This window comes from Furipterus horrens, unplaced genomic scaffold (genome assembly GCF_987537825.1).
Source record: "Furipterus horrens unplaced genomic scaffold, mFurHor1.1.pri manual_scaffold_4, whole genome shotgun sequence".
Taxonomy (NCBI): domain Eukaryota; kingdom Metazoa; phylum Chordata; class Mammalia; order Chiroptera; family Furipteridae; genus Furipterus; species Furipterus horrens.
In genome coordinates this window covers 201,233,160-201,257,613 of record NW_028327174.1, presented here as the reverse complement: position 1 = coordinate 201,257,613, position 24,454 = coordinate 201,233,160, and the positions used below count along the sequence as shown (strand labels likewise).

Below are 24,454 nucleotides of genomic sequence, written 5' to 3'. Positions count from 1 at the left end.
AATGTTAATTCCAATAGAACATATGGAAGATAAAGTCAAGGAAGAATCAGAAAAAATTAACAAGGAGGATGAACGCTGGTCTCTCCTCCACGCAAAGTTAAAGAACCCCCGTCCAGGTGTCCAAATTTAACTAGGAGCTCCAGAAGCACAGAGGAGGAAAAACAGGGGAAGCAATGATCCAATAAAAATTGTAAGAAAAACTCCCAGAGTTGAAGTCCCCAAGATTGCAAGGGCCTGCCCAGGGCTCAGGGCGACATCTAGAAAAGGAACATGAGGCACAGTGTGAAACTTCATGACGCCACGGACCCTGACCCTGCAGCCTCTGAAAGCGCCCCCCCCGCCCCCACCGGCCAAGGTCCCAGGGAAGAACAATTGCTCACGGGCAGTGACAGTGTCTCTGACCAGCACCGTTCCCCTTCCTGGGGAACTATTTTCCATCTAGAATCCAATATTCAGCAGACCGAGTCCAGCGTGGGGACAGGAAAAGACTTCACACTCCCACAAGGACTCCAAACACCGACAGCCGAGCAAGGCGGTGGCAGCGTCGCAGGGGCCGTTCCCGCGGGCTCACCAGGCGGCTGACCCTCCCTGCCTCCCTGGGACAGCAGCGGCCTTGTCCTTCCCCAGGAAGCCCCCAGGCCCGGAGCCGCCAACCCCATCCAGCTGGGGTGGAGGGGGCGCGGCTGGTCCGAGAGAAACCCAACTGCGTCTAGCGACTGGCTCGGTGGGTCTGTGACCCACCCAGGCCAACGAGATGCCTGGTTCCTTGACGATAACATGAGACGGGACCACCAACCAACCTGGGACCTGCGCAGCTGGGGACTTCCACTTCACTGGGCCAGTAAGTGCCCCAGAAGCTGCTGCTGCCTGACGCTCAGGTTACCCAACTGATACACATGGGGTCCAGGAACCAAGGGACCCCACACAGGGGGACAAAGGCAAGCCCCAGAATGAGAGCGAAAGGGAGCCCAAGAGGGCGGCGGCCCCGCAGGCGGGGGCAGCCTGAGAGCGAGGCAGAGTTCCCGCAGGAAAGGGAACGACAGGCGACCTAACCTTTCTGTGCGGTTAGGACACAGTAGCGCTGGACTCCATTGCTGCACGTGTAACATCCCGATGACACAAGTTTTAATGCGGTTCAACTTATCAACCTTCTCTGTCTGGGGAGTGTCTTGTGTCCTATTTAAGGAATTCTCCCTTCTCCAGGGTCACAACGAGGTTCCCGTTTCTTCTAGAAGCTTCATCGTTGTCTTCCATGCTTCGCTCTGTAAGCTAAACCTGATCATAAACATGATTTGAGGTAGGAAATGCACCTTCTTCCCACCTGGAGAATCTCATTTTCCCTGACCCTTTTGGGAGAAGGTCATGCTTTCCCTCTGTCATAAACTAAGGGACTACTCAGTGCGGTCTGTTCTGCGTTCTCCATTCTGTTCTCTACGGCTGTTTCCCAGCCTGTGGCCAACACGGGGCTGCCTGTTACTACACGGCTGTTACAGAATCCCGGTGTCCAGGAGGGTGAGTCCTGCAGCTCTGCTTTCCTTCGGCAATGCTCTGATTAGTCTCGGCCCTTTCACTTCATATATATTTCAGAATCAGTCTGTCAATTTCCAAATAAAACAACAACAAAAGAAAAGCCCATTGGGACCCTGAACTCGGGAGATCGTTTTGGAGAAAATCGCCCTCTTTACGATGCCAAGTGCTGGTGAGCATGAGGAGCAAGCAAGGCGCACACACTGCCAGTGGCCAAGTCAGCTGGTTCAGTCCCTGGGAAACTGGCAGCTGAACGAACATATACCTCCCCTGTGACCCAGTGATTCTGTTCCTACGTGTCCCCAACAGAACACTTGCTTACATGCATCCAAGGACAGGTGTGAGAATGAACAGCTCAAAACGGACACAAGCTAAAAGTCTGTCACCACCAGAACGAGTCAATATATGCACCTAACGAAACACTGTTCACAAGATCAAATAAATTCACACACAGTTACATGCGTGAAACTCACAAATATAACACTGAATAAAAAAGACACAGAAGAGAAGGTCATTTTGCCATAATGAAATATAACTAGCATAAACCTGCATATGCAGAGTCATTTTAAAATAAAAAGATCAGGCCCTGGCTGGTGTGGCTCAGTGGACTGAGCACCAGCCTGCAAACCAAAGGGTCACCGGTTCGATTCCCAGTCAGGGCACAGGCCTGGGTTGTGGGTGAGGTTCCAAGTTGGGGGCGTGCGAGAGGCAACCACACGTAGATGTTTCTCTCCCTTTCTCCCTCCTTTCCCCTCTCTCTAAAAATAAGTAAATAAAATCTTTTAAAAAATAAAAATAAAAGATCATTGAAAGTAGAAAACATTAAGGAATAAAAAAGATCTGTGCACCTTAGTAGAGCAAACACACTCAAAACGGATGACAGATACCCGATTTACGTAGATCATGTTCAAAAAGTGACTATATGGGACTTTAAGGAAAATCCAAAATTCTGAAAAGCAAAACTCTCTGACCACATAAAACAAGACATAATGAAAGCAGAAAAATAACCCTATCAGGCACAAAACTTAAAACTCTATTAAGCAAAGGGGAATTCAAAACCACAGCTGCAGAATGCCTCAGAAAACAAGCCCGAATGAAGAAAAGAACACTAGACGCCCAACAATTTTAAACAAAGACAAATTTGCCCTCAGAGAAAATTTAATGATCGGAAAACTTTAAATTCCTAACAGAAAAGAATGAGATTAAGCATCCAATTTAAGAAGTCAGTAAAAAGACACAAGTGAATGTGGAGAAAAGCAGAAACAATTAATGAAGAAAAAAAGCTAAAGGAACTTAATGAATTTAATGGAAGTATTTGAATAAAACTAAATTTAAAAATAGGAGTTCTTTGAAACAAGAAATGAAATATCCCACTGAGAAAAAAGCATCTGTACCCTCATTTTTTAAAAAAAGGTTTTATTTATTTACTTTGAGAGAGAGGGGAAGGGAAGGAGAAAGAGAGGGAGAGAAACATCCACTGGTTGCCTCTTGTGCTCCCCCAAAAGGGGACCTGGCCCACAACCCAGGCGTGTGCACTGACTGGGAATCGAACCAGTGACCCTCCAGTTCGCAGGCCAGTGCTCGATCCACTGAGCCACAGCAGCCAGGGCTGTACACCTTCATTTTGTACTTAAGACACCAAGGCTCAGAGGGGTTAAATAACTGGCCCCAGGTTGCCACCATCATAGTGTAACACCTGAGCTTGAGCCCAGGTCAGTCTGACATCAGAAGTGTGGGCACTAGAGAATAATGTCGGCCACTGTGACAATGAGGCCCAGGCTGCGGGCCCCAAGAATGACCATGTGGCCACCAAGGGGCCCTGAGGCCCAGGGTGAAGTACAGTCTCTGCCAGTACTCCTGGGGCCACGGTGAACCTCCAGGGCAAGCCTGGCCTGCGGGGTCCTGGGGTCTGAGCCCGGAGGGGTCAGGTGAGGAGCTCTCCTCTGGCGCAGGGTCCGTGGCCCCGGGGTGTGCAGCAGCTCCAGGCTCCTCACCCACAGGTGTCTGCCTTGAGACTCCCCAAGCACTTGCTGGATGGTCCCAGCAGCCCTGGTCATCACTCCTGAGCAACTTCAACTCTGTTAGGGCTCCTTTCTCACGGGCCCTGGGGTCAGTCCCCACCCTCCTAGCTCACAGGGCACACAGGCTGGGCTGAATTCAGCCTGCAGGGCTCTGGCCGAAACCGTTCGCAGTCTGCAAAGAATCACTGGCCTGCCTCGCGTTCTGAATACGCAGTTAATTTAGCAAGCTTGAAAAAAAGACCATTTCAATATACAGCTGGGAACGGGCAGTTGGATACACACGCCACATGCAGGCCTCTCTCTCCAGGATCAAAATTTACCGAGAAACTGGCAAATAAAATAAATATATAAGACACAAAAGTCTATTCTCCTTCCTTTTCCACCTCCAAATAACAGCGACCTAGCGAGGCAGGAGTGCTCTGCAATGACCCCCAGACCCACGTCTGCGCTGCAAAACCTGATTTCACAGCGAACAGAAACTAGAGACGGCGCTTATAATGGGGTTGCTCCTTGTAACCAAACCAACAGGGCCGTTGCTGCCGGCCGCCGACAGAGCCAGAGCCGGGCGACAGCATCGGCTCGATCCGTGTGAACCATGGGGGCCCCGGCACCAGGAACCAGGAACCAGGGCCCTTGGGACGGCTCTGAGCAAACCCAGTGGCCCGGGCGATGCCCAGTCCTGGCCCAGACCACCTCCTGCAGGCACCTCTGTCTTCTAAACGTCTACGGGTCACCTTTCTGCTTCAGTCGTCTGCGTAACTGGTACACATCGCTAACAGATGTCCAGTGTAGGCAACTCAAGTGATGCTAAAGTATACGAGACAAACCAACGCGGAAAGTGGCCCCCATTAACTCAGCGGGTGCCTCCACGCCCCCTTCCTCAGCCTGTCGGAACCTGTCAGCAGTTTGTGGCCTTCCGCTTTTACTCTACCAGCGTGGCCAGGTGCCACTGTGCCGCAACCACGTGACCCTGGAGTCCAACAGCCACACCACACGGGAGCCGCGTTATAAAGTGCAGCGCCCTCTTCCCGTTAACAGCCCGTGGCCGCCCAGCCGGGAGAGCACGTGCCGACGCCTCATTCTTTTCAGCGCCCCTTGCTGTTCCGCTGTCAGTGGGCCGCACGTGCCCACTGCCCACAGACAGGCATGTAGGTCATCCCCAGCTGCGGACCGTGACAACAAACGCCACCACCAACACCCCCAGTACACACTGGTTTACTCGCTTGGGCCAATATTTCTGTACCATCTGCTATTTCTATGAAGCACATTTGTCGTTTGTGTGCAAAGAACTGAAAGGTAGGAAGAGAGGCAAGGAAGGAGAAGAGAGACCCCTCCCCGGGACCCCAGACCCTGACTCGCGTCGGCTACGAGGGAGTCAGATGCTGTCCGTCCAGCAGCAAACGCCATGAAGGACGCGCAACTCAAAGGCCCGTCTTCCTACCCCGGCCCTCCTCCAGCTCCTACCGCTCAGCCTCGAGGAGGCGGGAGAGGGCCACGGCGGCCCCCTCGGGAGCCCCCAAGGAGACTCCGGAGCAACAAACCATTCCAAGCGGGAACCATGGCCGCCCCTGCCTGGGAGGGCAGAAACCCTCCATTGGGCTGGCTGGGCGACAGCTGCCTGGGCGGTGTCCTCCCTGTCACCCCACGTCCAGACGAGGAAAGGGAGCCTCCGAGGGCACGCACGCGTGCGCGGGCCAAGGTCGCCCGTGCTCCCCTCAGGCCCCCGCGGCAGGTCAGAGCCGAGCCCGGCAGCGGGCTGTCTGCCTACCCAGAGGCAGGTTCCCAACGACGCGGCCCTCGCAGACCAGCCGTCTCTCTGATGAAAATAAAGAAACCGAGATACACCGAAGGTCAGGGCTGACTTGGTCCAAACGAGCCCCAACAGAACCCTCGTGCTGGTGAGTCTCCAAGCCTTGGACGCAGAGGAAGCCCCGCATGGTCTGAAACTGCTGGACACCGGCGGTCAGGCAAGACCAGGGCTTCCGTAACAAAAAGGAAGAACCCCAAACTAAGGGCCGTGTTCCCCAGGGACCGTACAGGTACTCCAACCGTCCCTTCGGGGGGTGGGGGGCGGTAAGGGGGGCGTGTGCCCTCGCCACAACTTCGAGGACTTCATTCACAGCCCCTCCCGAGGCACACAGAGCTGCGCTCCCGACTGCGGGACGCCGCCCCACTCCGGGCTCTCCCCAGCTCCCCGACTATCACAGACGGTGCTCTGCTGCCTCCCGCCACCCGGCAAGGCCACATGGCAGAGCACACGGCCCCTGAACCCCAGCGTCCGTGGTCAACACCCAATCATAGAGCCCTCGGGCCCCTGGAGAGCAGCACTGGCGGGCTGCGCCTGCCCTTTGCCACGGCCAAGGATGCCCGCACGGGGTTAGGGTTTGTCCGGGGCGGGCAAATTATAATGGCCTTTCCCACCCACCTACGCCCCCCCCCGCCCCCCCGCTGCCGCCGCCGCCGCCGCCAGAGGAGGACAGGAAAGGACCAAAGTGAACACGCCTGGGCATATGCCGTACATATAAAAGGTCTTCCACTTTTCTTTATTACATGAAGGCATACCTATAAACTTCGCTGATTTCTGGTGTCATTTCAGGTTTAAAACCCATATGCATAGTGAAAACATTCCCATTAGCAGGAAACAAAAGTTTTCCAGACAGCACTCCCATCATGACCTGAGAAAGGCGTAACAGGCAGGCAGGAAGGGCCCGGGTTTTTCTAGAATCAGACCGTGGTGGCTCTGGAGCTGACTGCCGCCCAGAGAGCGCTGCCTGCGCCACAGGAGCTGTGTCAGCCATCGGGCAGCACTGGGACAGCTTCCTGCCCCGCGGGGCTGAGAGGAAACCGGCTCCGGGGGGTAAACAAGACCCGTTCAAGCTCCTCCCGGGGTAGGTGTTAGAGGCGGAAACGAACACTCCACTCGACTGCCGATGCCAAACAGGAGCTGCAGCCCACCAAGCTGCGGGGCTCCCCTGCATCCACGAGCTGCCCTAACAGACCCCTCCCAAGGCCTTTCCCTAAACACTCCAAGAACAGGACGGACTCAGCGCAGAGGCAGCCAGTGACCCGACACCCTCGTTGGGTGGCATTTACCTTGGAGACAGGGAGGCCCCTGGTTAGGGTGTCTGAGCCTCTGGAGGGGAGGGCAGGAGCCGTTTGATTTGGGGCTAAACCCTCAGCATGTGCCCTGGGCTCAGCGCACCATTAGGATCTCCAGCACGGAGTAAACAAGAGTTAATAAATGAGCCCCAAGCGTATCGGCCTGCCTACTCCAAACCCCCAGGCCTGCAGCCAGGACCCATTAATAGCTGCTGTTTACCCAGAGCCTGCCTGCCCTGTGCCAAGCACCTTATAAACATCTGAGCCCCTGCCCCCTCCCAGCTCCAGGAGGAAGGTGTCACTACCGCACTGTGCAAAGGGAAGAGACTCCAAAGGAGTAAATAATCTTCATCACCCGGTGTGCAAGTGACAGAATCTGGATTTGAAGGCGGCAGGCGTCACAGCCATCAGGAAGGCGGGCAGCCCCAGCCTGCGGCGAGCTCTCTCCAGGTTCAAGCTCCCACTGTCACCCACGTGAGCCAGAGCAGCGGCATGTCCAGCCTGCACCTCCTTCTGGGCCCTCGCCCCCCCAAGCACAAGCCCTTCCCAGACTGGCCTGATGAAACACCGCCATGGCTGGTTTCCACAGTCACCAGAGGATCCCCTAGAAGCCCTAGGCAGGAAAGGAGGGGGGTGCCCAGAGACCATGTGGTTGACTGGATCAGGAACTGGGCAGATCTGCACAACAGCCGTCATCAGGAGACAGGAGAGGCCTGGCCTCCAAGCAAATCCTACACAGTAAGAAATATTAACAGCATCACCAAGACTGTGAACGGAGAGCCTCAGGAACCTCCAAGAGGGGCTCTGGGTTTTCCCCGCCCGGCTCTTGTGCACCAAGTCTGGGAGAAAACATCAGGGCCAAGGACCATCACTTTAGCTGATACTGGAAAGGACATTCAGACTGGCTCCCTGTGCCTCTCTCCACATGACCCCTCGTCCCACCAGCCGCTAGCTAACGAGATGCCCAGAGCAACTCCTTCCACGGCCACTTCTGCACAGGAAGGTCACAGCGAACGCGGATGTACTTGTCCAAACTGATCAAACGTGACCTCCTACGCCAACCACAGCAAGCCTGGCACTGACGACTGCTCTGCCCTGGGAAACAGGGCCACCCCAAACGGCTCCCAGTTCAGGAACACCCGCTCTCGTATACTATTACACATAAGTTGACACCATTTTCTGAAAAGAAATTGAGAATTCACCCCCAAACACTATTCAACCAGAAGGGCCAACCCTGCAGAAACACTCTCACACACTACTCTATACAAATTATACTTGTGAATAGAAACTTGGCAGAGTTTTGCCAAAGTTGTGTGATATCCAAAAATCAGAATCAGTCTGAACGTCCAATAGGAAACGGGTTAGATCATCGCCATCCACAAACACGCTCTGCCGTGGCTGAAACAGAGGTGATGCCTCCACACGGCCAGGACGGCTCCCTAAGGGAGGGGAGCAGCCCGCCTCAGAAACGGGAGCGCGCGTGCGGGTGACGGGCCGCGTCCTGTCTCTGGGTGGGATCACGAGAAGCTACTCGCGGCGGTTCTGCTCCAGAGAGTAAGAGCTTTTATGCCTCTTAATGCAGCTTGAATTTTCTAACTACATTGTGTTTTTAAAAGTCAACTGGGAATACATGGGCCACGGGATTCTGAGCTATTTTTGTGTTCTTCACACACTTGGATATTTTTTTTTAAACCTAATAAACATTATTTTTAAAACACTGCGTGGCACATCTGTAAACATTAACATGGAAAAATGCTCGATACATGTCTGAAAATGGAGATTGCAGTACAAGAAAGAACAGTATCGTCCCGTGTTTGCTTTTTAAAAAGCCTCCCTTACAAAGGGCCGTATTAGTGTACAGAGTTCAGACAGAGACACGGCAGCTGTAAACAGTGGTGACTGCCGGGGACGCTGCAGGAAAAGCGCTTTCCTTTCCCCTCATCCACTCGCTGTTCCTTTCTTTGTGACGAGTATGGAGACCTTTGTAATTAATCATACATCGGGGGGAAACTCCCCCTTACGCCTCGGGATGTCCCACCCTCCCCAGCTATTTCTGAACACTTGGCCCATTCAGTCGCAGACAGGTCGCCCAGGCACGGTGACGGTGCCCCTCCCAGACAGGCCGGTGTTGTCTGCACCACCCGGACAGAGCGGTTCTTTAAGCCCTGAGCTGTATGTAAACACCACCTGCCGAAAAAAGCTCCGCAGACACAAAGGAGCCATGGAAAGGGCTGGAGATGACCCTTTTCCAGATGGTGCTGCGCTGATCACTCTATACAAAGAGGCGGCCTTGAAGCACGTTGGGAGAGGCCACCGGAGCTTCCTGGAGCCCAAGCCCTCCCCGCCCCCTCCTCCGGGCTGGCCTCTGGAAAGCAGGCCAGCCCACAAGCGCTCTTCGGAGTCCAAGTCTGCTGTTTTCCAGAAGGCCTTCTTGGCCCACCCTGCACCGAAGCTGAGTGGGCTTGCCCTCTCGGCGGGCACCCAGGAGACCCTCTTTGTGACACAGAACCCCACTTCACAGCACACTCACTCGCTGCACTCGGGCGGGAAGGTCGACTCAATAATCAAACACGAAACTGTGTTCATAAATTGTTGCCCACCAACAGACGAAAGGATAAACCAAATGTGGCCTGTGTACGTGTGTGTATGTACGTAATACTCCATTATTTTACTGACGTACACGTGCATATACATACAGTAAATTACTATTCAGACTTCAAAGGGAACGGAACTTGGACATGACACAACACAGACGAATCTTGAAAAACATGCTCAGTGAGGGCGGCCAGTCACGGAAGGACAGACACCACTGACACGAGGTCCGCAGAGGCGCCGCACTCACCACGACAGAACATGGAATGACTGGTGGCCGCCGGGGGCTGGCGGGGGGAGTGGGGAACTAGTGTTTAATGGGCACGGTTTCAGTTTGGGAAGGTGAGAAGTTCTGGAGAATGAGGGGTTGTACACCCATGTGGGCGTACTGAACGCTACACTTAAAAACGGTTAACACTGTACGTTTTGTCATGTTTTACCACAATAATCGTTTTTTAAAAACTAAAGCTGTGAAAAGAGCTATAAAGAGAAGCACTCGGGCTAGTTCGCTGCGGGGTCCCCAAGGCCTCCTTAAGGAGGTGCTTGCCCCCGACACACACCCCCACTGCAACTGCGTCCCCAGAGTAGTAAATATTTAAGTCACTGACAGGCTCAAACCGGCAAACGGGGTGAGACCCCAAGCCCGACTCATCAAGGGGCTCAGCCAGGACGGAGACCCGGAACTTGGTGGCCCGTGAAGGAAGCTGCCTAGGGCACAGGCTGGAGAGAGTGACAGGGCTGGAGGGGAGAACCAAGGTGTCCCGGAGACCAGAGAAGGAGCCCGCATGCCCTCTGACCCGGAGTCCCACTGACGGCCAATAATGGGCAATGTGGACCCAGCTTTACAGGCAAGGACACTTCTTCCAGTTTGGTTTATAAGGAAAAATGGGTACAACAATCTGTTTAATGACAGAAGATTAAATAAACCATGTCAGAACCACATAACTGCAACTATGCAATTATTAAATAACTTAGGGAAATACACTATAACCTTAAGAGGAACTATAAACTGTGAATAACGTGTACCGTATTTTTTTCTAATTTTGAAAAAACCCAAAGGGAATAAATAACTACGCCTTCCTGTATGGTGAGGTTACAGGTAATCCGTATTTTTATTTTTCTCTTTATTCTTTTCAGTATTTTCCAACTTTTCTTTTTTTCCCCAGTAATAATGTTACCTCTGCATGGGGGGAAATGTCATTAAAAGGCCTTGGGGGGAAATGTTTTTAAAAGGCCTTGCAGAATGCCTGCAAATAATAGATGCTCAAGGAGCATCTGTTGCATGACAGTGAATTTAAAAAACGGTAACTGCGTACTACTGCCTCCTGCATCACGGGGAGGAGGAAAGGCCTGCTGGCCTCCTTGGAAAGGAGGAAGAACGGGCCCATCAAAGCTGCAGGCCCGGCTGCAGAGGTGGGCCAGGAAGGACGCAGCGGCGCAGAACGTGGAGGACAAGCGGCAGCTAAGACTTCATTTTGCCCAGACACCTCCTGCTGCATGCAGTTTTACAAACCCACGAAGCAGCCAGGAGCAACCCAGCCCTCAGCTCTGGCCTCACAGTCAACAAGGACAGCTCACAACAACACCCGAAGAAGACAAGGCCCGCCCTCGGGCAGAGACCGCCCCACTTGCCGCCCCAGATGGAACCAGGGACATCCCAGGCAGCAAAGCCCCATCTTTGAGCTCCGAGGTCCAGAGGTTACACCTCAAACCTTGTCATGACCAGTTTTATTTCAGCAGAAGGCTCATCATCTCTCTCCCTCCATCTCCAGCACTACATAGAGGCAATGCCTTTAAATGACAGACCCAGGTCCCTAAGGCTACACAAGTCCCAGGGAAAAAATCTCTTTAAAAAAAAAAAAAAAAGATTTTATGTATTTTTAGAGATTATTTTTAGAGAGTGGAAGGGAGAAAGAGAGGTAGAGAAACATCGATGGGTTGCCTCTTGGCCCGCAACCCGGGCACGTGCCCTGACTGGGAATCAAACTGATGACCTTTTGGTTCACAGGCCAGTGCTCAATCCACTGAGCCACACCAGCCAAGGCCCAGGAGAAAAAAAAAAAAAAAAAAAAAAAAGTCTTAAGGAAAAAATGAAGTTATGATTTGAAGAGGAGAGAGTTTGGTGAACCTGGACTGAAAAATGAGATTCAGAGCACAAAGCCTAACAGAGCTCTGCGGGAAATTTAATTTTTCAAAGGGATATGTATTGCTTAAAAATCTAGTGTAGACAGCCCCTGTTTAATACCTGCCCGCCCCTAACAAGATGCGTACGTTTGACAGTAGAGAAGCCTCATTATCAAATTTAGAAATACACGTACTGTTCCACCTGACCTATGACGGTCTGAAATAGAAACCACCACAGAAATGATCAATCTGAAGCAGCAGAATAATGAGACATATCACCAGCACACAGCCATAAGCAACATGAGTCAGTACTTTGTGAAAGGCAAATAAATAAATCTTGAAAGTACAATAAAATAATCCTTCAAGAAAAACAGAAGACTGAATTTTTTAAAAGGGGGTGGTGTGAACAGGCCAACCAAAAAACGAAACAAAACCGGCCAGGCCCCAGGCAACCAGACCAGGCCTGGAATTAGTTCTGACTTGCCATTCCTGAAATTCCACTCTCCCAAGGCTTTCTGGATCTTCCTTCCCCAGGCTTTTTTCTTTACCCACTTGGGCCCGAAGGAGACTGGAGAGGACCCAGGGAGCTGCAGGAGGTGGCAGGCCCCACAATGGGCAGACACAAGGTCCCTCAAAGAACTAAAATTCACAAGTAATCAAAAAGCTTGGTGGGAGGGAGAGCCAGTTCATCTCCTTCCCCAACCAACCAGCTAACCAGCAGCCCAGGGCCAGAGCCAGACTGGGCAGGAATGAAATCAGATAGAAAGGATGGGCCAAGAGGCAGGAAGGGGGATGGGGACTGAAAGAATGACGGCCTGTTAAAATGTCTCAGTCCCACAGGCAGCCAGGAGGCCTGCAGGAGGTTACAAAGACATTCAAAAAATAAAAATAAAATACATTTAAAAAAACAAGATGGTGGTGGGAATGCCTAACGAGTCAAAACAAACTTCCCATCAGAACCCCTATAATCCAAGCAGAGTGTCTTGTCTACAACCAAGCCACACACCTGGCCCAGAGGTAACCGGGTCTCAACCCTCACCTGCGGCCGAGACGGGGGTCACTCTCCCCCTCTCGGCCTCAGTCCTCCCTACAGTCTGCAGTAAACAGCAGACACCCACATCTGGCTGAGCAGTATAGTTTTCTAAGTCATGCCGGGGCTTCCAGGCAGCTGAACGGTCCCCATGATAGCAAAACACTAGAAGGGGCTGAACTTGGGGCGGGAAGCTCACGCACATTTCCATCATGAAGAGAACTGGAGAAAAAGCTCAGGAGTTAGAAAGAGGAACCAGAACACTAGGGAAGCACAAAAACAACACACATTTTCATCTACCCCCCGTGGACGGAAGCACTTGGCTACAAATAGTATGTTGAGGCTCCCAAGAGCCCCAGCAGCTTAATTAAAACAAGACATAATTATTCCCATTTTCAGATGCAGGAGCTGAGGCTCAGAGACTTGCGTAAGGTAACCCAAGGAGGACCAGAAGCCAGGTTCCAAGAGACACGCCTGCCCGAACAGGCAGGGGGTCCCCAAGGGGTCACAGGCCGTCCCCAAAGGAGAGCAGTTCCCCTCGCCAGGCAAAGCTCCCTGGGCCTCTGCTGGCCGATCTCAGAGTCGCGTGCCGTGTCCTTCCAGCTGTGCCTCACTCCGGGCAGCACGCACAGCCCCGGCAGGGACAGGCCCCCGGACCCAAGCGCAGGGACCTCTGACCGCACAGTCCGGGCCCACGCGGTCCTCCAGGGCTCCAGATGCTGCCTCCCCCTCCGTGCCCCCCCCCCCCAAGGCCCAGCACCCAACGAGCAAGAGGCCAGCGCCAGCGCCGTGCTGAGCCTCGAATCACTTCTGCCCCGTCCGGGCCTTCGCCCAACCTGTGGCGTCTGCAGGATGGCTGCGCTCCGTGGGGGCAGCTCAAGCGGCTAACGTCCACGCTGGGACCTGATGGCCATTGTGCAAACGCCACGGTGGGCCAGGCCCGCTGCTAGCCCGGCCCTCCGCCACCTCCCCGACCCTGCGAGGCAGGGGATGCCAGGCCCCTGTCTGCGCCAGCGAAGAGTCGGAGAGCCCCCGAGGTCCCCGACAGACGCAGGGCTGGCACCCCAAAGCCCGGGCCGCCCCAGGCCCACGGCCCACCCCACGGCGCTCTGCACAAAGGAGCCCACAGGCATTTACAGAAACCACGACGTTCAATGGATGGGTCACAAAAACCGACCTGGACGATAACGCATCAGGCCTCGTAAAAATGCACAGAAAACCCTAAAAGGGAAAAAATAAATCTCAGGGACGGTGAACAACCCTGTAAACCAGAGGCTCGGAAAGGTCCCTGCCAGGCAGCCATTTAGCAAATGACACACTCCAGGGCGCCTCCCAGCCCCCCTTCTCCCACTTCCTTCGAGTGAACCGCTCCCCTGCAAAACACCTCCTCGCCGCGCCTCGCCGTGGGCTCGGGCCGCCCACGGGACCCACAAAGGGGGGCGGGGGGCCCCCCAGCGTCAGGCCGGCGACCCCGCTCTCCGCGGCGCGCGGTCCCGGCAGCGAGGACGGGAGAGGAGCCCCACCTGGCAGGCCCCGAGCGGCGACATCCTGTTTATTATTAAACGTTCTCAGCCACGGAGCGCCCAGCGTTTCCCAAATGACCCTCTGCTGCAGGCACCGCACCCGCGACCGCGTCGTCGCCCGTGACCGCCCCCCGCCCCTGGCCACCAACTTCAGGGACACCGCGGGGGGGGGGGCGGTGACCGCCGGCCCCGGGCCCCGAAACGGCTCTGCGGCTGCCGCCCCGAGGGGCGCCCGACTCCCGAGCCCCCTCCCCGGGGGCGGGTTTGAAAGCGAGCCGGGGGTGAGGACGGCGCGGGGGGCGGGAGAACCGTCCCGACGCCCCCAGCCCACGCTGGCGTTCTCGGCCGCCGGACCCCGGGGGCGGCGGGGAGGCTCTTGGGCCCCGGGAGCCGCCCCGACCCCGCCGCCCGAGCCGAGGCCGCGCGGCGCCGCCACAACAATGGCGAGCGGGCCCGGCCGCCCGCCCCGGGCCCGGCCCCACAGCCCTCGGCCCGGCCGGCGGGGCCCACGGCGGCGGCGCGGGGCGGGCCGCACCCCGCGCGCTCGCGGACAAAGGTCGGCCGGGCCCGGGGCTCGCCGCTGTCAGTCAGCGGCGCCGAGACAAAGCCGGGCCGCGCCGCCTCCATCTTAGCGCCGCGCCCGCCGGCCCCGCGCCCGCGCCCCGGGCCCACCTGGTCTGGTTCCGCGGGCGACGCTGGGCCGGGCGACGGCGGTCGGGCGGCGGTCGGGCGCGGAGGCGGCGGGATGGCGGCGGATTGCGAGGCGGCGGCGCGGCTGCTCGCTCGCTCGCTCGCTCCCTCCCTCCCGGCTCGCTCGGCGCTCGCTCGCTCGCTGGAGCCTCGGAGCCTGTGTCTCGCCGCTCGCCTCCCTCGCGCGCGCCGCTCCCCGCCCCCCGCCGGCCGCCGCCCCCGCCTCCTCCCGCCTCCTCCCGCCGCCGCCGCCGCCCGCAGCCGCGCCGCCGCCCGCGCAGCGCCCCCTGCCGCGCCTCCCGGGATCGCCGGCGCCCGCCCGCGGGCCTGGGGGGAGGGGGTCCTGCCGAGGGGGAGGGAGAGAGAAGGGGAGCTGGGGGGCGGGGGCGGGGCGGGGCCCTCGGGGAGGGGCGAGCGCTCGGAGAGACGAGGGGAGCGAGCCGCGAGGACGGGTCTGAGGCCCCGGGAAGGGGCCCGGGGGCGCGGAGGGGGGAGGGGAGGAGGCCCGGGGGAGGGGTCGCGGCGAGACGGGGGCGAGTGGACCGGAAGCGGGGGGCCTGGAATGGGGGGCCGCGGAGGGGGAAGCCGGGCGGAGGAGGGCGGGGACGGGGGCGCGAGCCCGGGTCCCCGCCCCCTCCCCGCTCAGCACTGCGGCGTCGCGGTGCAGGCCCGGAGCCCGGATTCCTCTGTCCGCGTGCGCGTGCGGCAGACGCACGGAACGCAGGCAGAAATGGTGCCATTGTCACTTCAAAGGCAAGGTTGTCGCACAGCATAGATGCTTTCCCCCGTTTTTGTCCCAGGGAAAAATAATAAACCCGTCCTCTGGAGCGGCTGCGTATTTGAGGCGAGACAAAAGGTCCGGGAGGTCGCCCTCCGCTGTCACCTTGGCCGTCTGAGGTCGGTCAGAGGTCAGGAGACCTAAGGAGGAGTCTCGCTTCTTATTCTAGATACGCCGGCAATCAGAAAAAGAAACCATCTGAGAAAGCAAAGGCAGAAAGGGTGGGGGCCTGGGATGCACGTCATCCGGCTCCCCCGCGCGCGGCCCGTGTCCATACGCCCCGCAGCTCTGGAGTGGCCCCGAGTGGGTTGTCTCATTTCACCCCAGCAGTTGAGAAAATGGAGACTCAGAGGCTAAGCACCTTGCCCAAGGCCACGGAGCTAGACCTGGGAAGACCGTGGACCCACTTAGGCCTCACTGCCCGGGAGAGGGTTGTCCCTGAGCGCGGCGCGGGGCACGCGCGGGGCCTCCCTGAATATGGGTTGGTTTGTTGAATGGAGGAAGGAGTGTCTGGCCCTTGACCTTACAGGCTGTGGAGTAAGGAACCCTGGGACTTATTAAGAATCAGGTTACCTTTTTTTTTTTTCTTTAACAAGTTTACTTTATTTTATTTTATTTTTATTTTATTTTATTTATCTGCTTTTAGAGAGAGGGGAAAGGAGAAAGAGAGGGAGAGAAACATCACTGTGTGGTTACCTCTCACGCTCCCCCAACTGGGGACCTGGCGTGCAACCTAGTCATGTCCCCTGACTGGGAATCGAACCAGCGACACTTGGTTCGCAGGCTGATGCTCAAAGGTTACCTTTTTTTTTCTTTATGATTTTATTTATTCATTTTTAGAGAGAGGGGAAGGGAGAGAGAAAGAGAGGGAGAAAAGCATTAATATGTGATTGCCTCTTTGCGCCCCGAACCGGGGACCTGGCCCACAACCCAGGCATGTGCCCTGACCAGGAATCGAACCCAGGACACCCTGGATCGCAGGCCAGCGTTCGGTGCACTGAGCCAGACCAGTTAGGGCTTGCTTTTTATTTTCTTCATCTTCTTTTTTTAATATGACAAGAGAGAATATAAGACGACCAGCTTAGAGACCCTTGAGTTATAGAAGACAGGTGAGGAAATATTAAAGATGACAAGGGGGGACAGAGGTCAACAAATGCTCTGTCCTCTGGTAGAGCTAGAAGGGCAGTGATGGCCTCTGGGGACAGCGAGGCTTGCCAGGTCCCTGGGAGTGAAAATGACATGTGCCCCACTTGTACCAAAAAACCCTAGGGTTTGTTGTCCTGGGTTCAGGAAATCCTTTTCTTTCTGCGCCTCCCTGGGGAGTCAGCGGAGCCAGGTACTGGTTACCGAGCACTTGTCCTGGGCAGCATGCTGAGCACTTTACAAGAGGGAACTTGCGAATACTTGAGAGATGGTTATTATTGTTCACACTTTATGGATTGGGAAATTGAGGTCAGGAGTTCCGTGATCTTAGACAAGGTCACAAAGGACCTGGGTGGTGGAGCACAGATTTGCGCCCAACGGTGCCAGCCTTGGAGGTGTGAGCCTTTCCTAGAGGGAGGCAAGGCTAAGATGCTGGGATGGGGATGGGGACCATTGTCTGGGGTCTGAGGCTGTCAGCCAGGGCTGGCTCTTTGGGTTCCTTCAAGATCTGAAGGTGCTACTCCAAGGCCTCCCAGAACTCAGGACCCAGAGAGCTCAGAGAGAGGAAGGAAAGACCAGAGGGTTGGACCAAGGCTAAACCTTGAGGTCATTTTAGCCCCAGAGAAACTCCCCACGAGACATGGGAGACATTCGTATTGTCAAAGTTATGCCAAGGAAACAGCAGCTCTCTGGAGCTGGGATATTGAAAGAATGTAAGGAATGAGTGGACCAAGCCATCCAAAGCTGGGGAGAGTTGGTGTGAACCAATGAGCAGGAGTTCATTTCGTTTTCATCACTTTTTTCCTCTTAAATATAAGGAAACTTGCAACTCTGCTTATGGGTGGAGACATCTTTTCGGACTCCAAAACTGAGCCAGAGGGGGAATTCCACCCTCCCTCACGGCCTAAAGCCAATTTTATATAAACATAATTTTCTCCCCAAATGTGAGCACGGTCTTTTGTTACATTGAAATTTAATGTTTTTGTATAATGCTCATAACCGTATTTCTTTATCCATGATTTTCTTTTTTAAGCCACATTATGGCTAGAGGTGGATCTCCTTTGCATTAATTTCACCTGGAATCTGGAACGACCTGTCATTGGTCAGACTTGGGTCCTTTAAAAAAAAAAGAAACTTGTCTGCAAAGTAGCCTTCCTGTGCTCTTTGCTCTGTTTACTCAGGTTTCTTCTTCTCTGACCCCTGGGACACGTCCCAGTCCCAGTCTTGCTGTGGTCGTCATTTCTCTGTTCCCTACAAGACAAGGAGCTCATCCAAACAGAGTCACTGAATCATTCATTTTTTTAATTCCCCAGGGCCTAGCACACAATCTGTGTCACATAATAAGAGAGTAATGAGCCCTGGCTGGTGTGGTTCAGTGGATTGAGCACCAGCCTGCAAACCAAAGTATTGCTAGTTTGATTCCCAGCCAGGGTACATATCTAGGTTGCAGGCCAGGTCCTCAGATGGGAGGGCTCACAAGAGGCAACCACACACTGATGTTTCTCTCCCTGTCTTTCTCCCTCCTTTGCCCTCTCTAAAAAGAAATAAATAAAATCTTTTTAAAAATGAGTGAGTAAGGAGAGGTTGCCCCTGCTGGTGCCAAGGCCAGTCCTGGCCTCAAAGGGGAGCCGGAAGGCTTCTGCTCTTCCACTGCCTGGAGATGCTAAGACTTTGCCGGGCTTCTCTTACCCCTCCGTCAGTAATAGTTACCATTTATAGAGCACTTTCAGGTGAGGACATTAAACCGGACAGGTGCGGTGACTCGCCTGAGTTCACACAGGGAGCCGGTGACAGAGCTGAAAACAAACGGGCTGGAAGAGAGAATGCACACCTGTGAGGGCGTGAGCGCACGCCCGCTTCCCGCGTGTCCCGCCTCCTCATCATGTTTCGGTGAGGGGGGGTCTGTTATCACACCATTGCACAGGTCAGTAAACCGAGGCTCCGGGCCCGTCACCCACCGCTGCTGGCTGCCAGACGCTGAGTCATGCCGCCATGTTTAGGAGAGCCTTTCCCTTATCCAGACCCCAGCAAGCTTTGGCACAGCCATGAGCTGCTGCAGGGCAGGGGAGGGGAGGGGCGGGAGAGCAGGGGGGAGGGGAGGGTCACTGAACACCGTGAACACAAACACAGGGCCAGTCGGTCTTTAAAGCTCTGACCCAGGCACGGAGCCCAGGGAATGGCCCCGGAGACCTCTCACGTGAGCCCTGTCTGGCTTCAAGGTCCCTTCCCAGCCACTGAGTATAGTTCACAGCACAGCCATGCACACAGAGGCCCAGCCAGCTGACCTGGTTTCTCGGTGGGGCCGGTCCACGCCACAGCCAGAAGCAGGTGCTGGGCCCGTGCCCTTCTCCCGGGCTTGCCCTCATCACCGAGTGCCAGGTTTCGAGTCAGACAGACCTGAGTTGAATCTGTCTCTGCCCTGACCTTCTGTGTGTCTTTAGACAAGCGCTGCCATTCTCTGAGCCTCTGGAAACTGTGGAAGAGGTCTCGTGGGAGAATTGAACGAGACCATGTGCTTGGCCGGCATCACAAGCTGGCACCTGGCAGGCATTCTGCACATGTCATCGTCACTGTGTCTCTTCTTACTTGCAGACACACGAGAGCCTCCCTTGTCGGTCATCAATTGCTGTGTAACAAACAGCCCCGAAGTGTACTGGCTTAAAGCAACCACCATTTGTTATTCCCGATGATGTGGTGGGTTTGGGGATGGTTCTTCTGTTCCACCTGGGGTCTCTGCACCCCCAAGGTGCCTCACCTTCCAGGAGTCTCCTGGGGCCACTCTCTCTGACGAAACAGTCCAGGCTGCCTTATTGCATGGCAGCAGGGTTCCAAAGGAGGGAAAGCGGACGCACCCAGGCCTTGTAAGGACGTCACATCTGCTGTGCTCTGTGGGTCAGAGTGAGTCTCAGGGCCAGCTGAGACTCAGGGGAGCAGAAGTAGCCCCACCCCTCCCCCATGGAAGGAGGAGCATACTTGTACATGCGGCGGATGATTGACTGCCAAATTATTTGTAGGTAGTCTCCCCTGCTCTCGGGACCCTTAGCTTTTCCCCACAGCAGGCCTCATCCAGACTTCCACTCATCCTGTCCAGTAAAGACATTCCATCCAACTGCAAAAAACTTTACTGAGCTCTGTAATGGCAAGCCCACTCGTAATGCTGAGACACGGCAAGATGAGAAATAAATGATCTCTACACTCAAGAGAGTCCCAAGTTCAGGGTCGTTCAAAACAAAACCACAATAAAAACTGTAACTCATCAAGCGCTCACCACCTTGCCAGGCGTGGGCTGGAGGTGGGTCTGCATCGTAGGCCCCAGTGCTGGCCTGGTCTATTGCTCCCTCCTGCCACAGAGGACAGTGGGTGACGTGCCCACAGCTCACTTGCAATATGATCCAGGAGTGTGAGGCCTACAATGTGGGTACCGATCTCATGTGCCAGGATTCTTGGACAGGCCTGCTTTCCTCCTCCCTGCACCTGTTCTCCAAAGTGCAATTGTGCTAATGAGAGAGAGAGAGAGAGAGTCTCCATTTCAGTTCAGAAAACGTGGTCATATTAACGGGAGGAGGAAAAAAATAATAGCCCAGGGAGAAATGGATCCCAGCTGGGGAGACAGAGGGAGCCTTCCTGGTGCAGGTGCCTTTGACATCAGGCTTTGAAGGAGGAGTGGAGGATTTAATCAGAAGAGACTGTAGAAGAACATTCCAGATGGAGGGGCTGGCTGGAACAAAGGCCTGGAGATGGGAGTGTCCGGGCACTGGGAGGGGCCCACTGGCTGGTGGCCCCCATCCCAGGGAATGTGCATTCCAGTAGGGGTGGGGGCCTTGAGCTAAAAATACAACACTTGGGTCTGAACAGGCAGCAGGGGCCCTGCGTAGAATCCGTGCTCACAGCAGGGGTTGGGGGACAGCATCTGAGTTTCAGCAACCCGCACACATGAGCACATGCAAGAGCTCAAAGCCACCTCTCCTCTGGGCAGGAAGCACTGGCAGTTTCTCTTCCCATCACACCCGATTCTTACCAATTGGAATTCACCCTCCATTTTCCCAGGGAAAGCCCCTGGGGGTTGGGAGAAGAGGGAAAGAGCTGAACTGGAGAATAAAGGAAGAGTGGGGTAAAATTTAAAACTTGGCAACTTCAGCTGAGAAAAAGCAGCAAAAAGGTGTTGAAGGATGGGGCTTGGGGAAGGAAAGGAAACCAGAGCCAGCTCTCTACAGAGGCCACCAATGGAAGGCCATGGATGGCAAGGTCAGGAGACCATCCCGCCAGCTCCCTTTCCTGCCCAGGACAGAGTCTCGGAGTCCCGGTCCTCCTCCCCAAAGAGCACTTCAGAACCTCCCTCGGGTGGGCCCCAGGAAGGCACACCCCGCTGCCAGAACTGACAGGTGAGGAGGAGGAGGTAGGATAGAGGAGGGTCATTGGCAGGAGACTCTAGGAATCAGGTCTTACCTGTGTGACCAGTATGTCAGAAATGTACATACTGCAGACACAAAAGATCTCAGAATCTAACTTGATATCAAGAAAGTGAGACCTGACCGATGTGGCTCAGGTGGTGGGACGTCATCCCACAAAGCAAGAGGTCCCTGGTTTGATTCCCGGTCAGGACATATGCCTGAGTTGTGGGTTCAGTCCCCAGTTAGGTGCGTCTGAGAGGCTCTCTCTCACATCAATGTCTTCTCCCCCGCTTTCTCCCTCCCTTCCCCTGCTCTCAAAAATAAGTAAATAAAATCTTTAGGAGAAGGAGAGGGAGAAGGAGGAAGAGAGGAAGGAAAGAAGGAAGGAAGGGAGGGAGGAAGGAAAGAAGAAAAATGAGGCCCCTGGGTCTCTGGGTCCCTTTTTGGTGTCCCCAGTTGGGTAGCTCAGTTGGTTAGAGTATCATCCCAAAACACAAAGGTTGAGGGTTTTAGCCCCGGTCAGGGAACATACAAGAATCAACCAATGATGCATCACTAGGTGAGACAATAAATCTGTCTCTCTCTCTCTCTCTATCACCCTCTTCCTCCCTCTTCCTTCCTTTCTCTCTCTCTCTCTCTAAGTCAATAAAAAAAAAGTTAAACACAGAATCATCAGATGACCCAAGAATCCCACTCCTAGGTTTGTACCTAAAAGAACTGAAGATGGATGTTCAAACAAAGCCTTAAACGGGAACACTCATAGCAGCATATTTGCGATGGCCAACAGGGGGAAATGACCCCAATGTCCATCAGCTGATGAGCAGATAAGCAAAATGTGGCAGATCTATACTGAAGTATTATATTATTCAACCAACAAAAGAAATGAAGTTTTTTTTTAACCTAACTTTAAATGCTATTTTTCAATTGCAGTTGATATGCAATATTATTTTGTATTAGTTTCAAGTGTATAGCATAGGGGTGAGACAATCATATACCCTGCAAGGTGTGCCCCCTGATTTTTCCAGCATCCATCTGGCACCGTACCTAGTTTGTACACTATTATTGACTATATTCTCTCTGCTGTGTTTTAGGGAATGAAGTTCTCTTACACACTATAATGTGGGTGGGCCTCAAAATCCGTATGCTTAGAGAGGGAAGGCAGACACAAAAGGCCATATGTTGTATGATTCCATTGACATGAAATGTCCAAAAGAGGCAAACCCATAGAGATAGAAAGCAGATTAGTGTTTGCCAGGGGCCAGGAGGAGGCGGGTGGGGAGTGTGTGTTTAATGAATATGGGATTTCCTTTTGGGATGATGAAACCACCCTGAAACTAGACAGAGGTGATGGTTGCCCAACATTACGCATGTGCTATATGTCACTGAATCACACACTTTAAAAGTAGTTAAAACAGGCCCTGGCTGGGTGGCTCAGTTAGTTGGATCATTGTCCCATACACCAAAAGGTTGCAGGTTCAATTCCCGGTCAGGGCATATACGTAGGTTGCAGGTTCGAACCCCACTTGCATGTTTGAGAGGCAACCAATCGATGTGATGTTCCTCGCTCTCTCTCTTCCTTTCTCTCTAAAATCAATAAACAGATCCTTGGGTGAGGATTAAAATAAAAAAGAAGAGAAAAATAATTAAAGAAAAAGTTAAGGAAATTTTGTACATTTTCTTAAGAGGGCATCTTAAGGATGATGGGCTGTGAGCATGACAAGCCGCTTCTCACAAGGGCTGGATGTACCCTTTCCACAGCCACCCCCATGGGGGGACAGACACAAACAATAGTGTGTGTGTGGGGGGGGGGTGACATACCATTGAGGCCCAGGTGTAGAATCTAAGATGCGGCAAGAAGAGCAAGACAACTGGGCTTCCCTGGGCTATTGTCCCCACAGGTCAGGGGCCACAACAGGTCTTCAGCGCAGCAAGCAGTGGCTTTTCCCAGCTGCTCATCCCCTGTTCCAGCTCTGAGAGGCTGAGCTGAATCACTCCTTGATTCTTCCTATCCTTTCAGGGGAGGAATTAACCAGTGGAGTGCCAGCCGTCAACCTTGCCAGGTTTTATTAATGCCTCAGGCCAAGGTCTTTGCTGCTCTGGGATACAACCCGGTCCCTCCAGGCCTCTCCAGCCTCGTCTCTCACCTCCTCACTTTCCAGGGTCATAGCTTTCTCTCCCCTGCAGACTTGCAGCTAACTCTGTTCCTTCTGGCTGGAATTACCGCCTTCGCACCCCCACCCCCGGCCTCACACAACCCCCTTTGCCTGGTACATCCTACTCAGCCATCAAGTCTCAGCTTGGACATTGCCTCCTTTAAGACCCCTTCTCTGTCGGTGCCCACCTCCAAACTGGCACAGCACAAGCCTTCATGCCCCTGTCACTCCTTCAACACCAGGTATGGGTGCCATGGCTTCCATGACAGATATGATGCTAACAGAGCTTTGGGGACTGTTTGACTCCCCTACTTCCCACTAGACTGTAAGATCCTCTGGGCCGGGAAGGGGTTTGTGTGTTCATGATTAAATCCCCAAGCCTTACACAATGCCAGGCGCAGAGTAGAAGCTCAATAAACATTTGCTAAATCAATGAGTGAATGAATGAAGAAAGGAATCTATAGAAAGGAGAAGAGAGGAGAAAAATAGGTGGGATAGGATTGCAATGAAGCAGGAAACAACCTTTGCACCCATCTATGGACACTGAATGTCTCATTCCATGGGCTTGGCAGGAGGACCTGGGCTCTGTGGATGGGGCGCAGAGGGCTGGGTGAGGGCACACCAAAGACACAGCTTAAAAAGGGGCTTGAAATGTCATCACAAACAACACACCCTCTAAAGATGCAATTAATACTGTGCAAACTAAACCAAAAGTGTCAAGGGATAAAAGTTAAATAAGCAAAATTGCACAGTAATCATAGAAATGGCCATGTATTGGGTTAGTTAACAGCCGTGACAAACATCCCCAGCTTTTCAGGGGTGCCTCACAATAGAAGTGTATTTTGTATTCCTCTCCCAAGTGGGTTCTTCTGGTTGAGCGGCTGCGTTCCAAGTGGCGTTGCAGGGATTCAGAAACCTTCCATCTCTGGTTCCGCTATTACTCCCAGCTGTGCAGGCAAAGCAACAGACAAGAAGGCGGGCCTGGCAATCCCGCTTACACTCCATTGGCCAGATCTCGTGGCCCCACCTAGCCGCAAGAGGTGCCGGGAATTGTAGTTCTAGTGGTGTGTCCTGAAGGGAGTGAAAGTGGGGATTGCTGAACACAGAGTCTTCTCTATCACGGGTCTTATCGAATGAGGACCTAATGAATATCAGGCACCGTGCTAAATGAGTTGCATACGTGTGGTCATTGTATCCTCACATCAGCTCTCATGTACAGAGGAGGAAACTGAGGCTCAGAAAGTTTAAGTAAACTTGATGAGGTGAAAGGCTCCTACTTGGAGAATCAGTGTGGGTCCTGATCTTTTCAACTCAAAGCCTGTAATTGGGAAGAAGGAAGGACAGTTAATACTAGTGAGCTTCTATCTGCTTTGAGATTATACC

The 24,454-nt window shown here is 54.0% G+C and overlaps 1 protein-coding gene across 1 annotated transcript in view; it reads right to left on the bottom strand.

Moving 5' to 3' along the window:
* Nucleotides 1–14,752, bottom strand: part of PRRC2B (proline rich coiled-coil 2B) — a 74,288-nt gene extending 59,536 nt beyond the window's left edge. The window contains exon 1 of the mRNA XM_090274926.1: nt 14,589–14,752. The gene's annotated coding sequence lies outside the window, so the exon portion shown is untranslated. The remainder of the gene's footprint in view (nt 1–14,588) is intronic.
* Nucleotides 14,753–24,454: the final 9,702 nt, after the last annotated feature.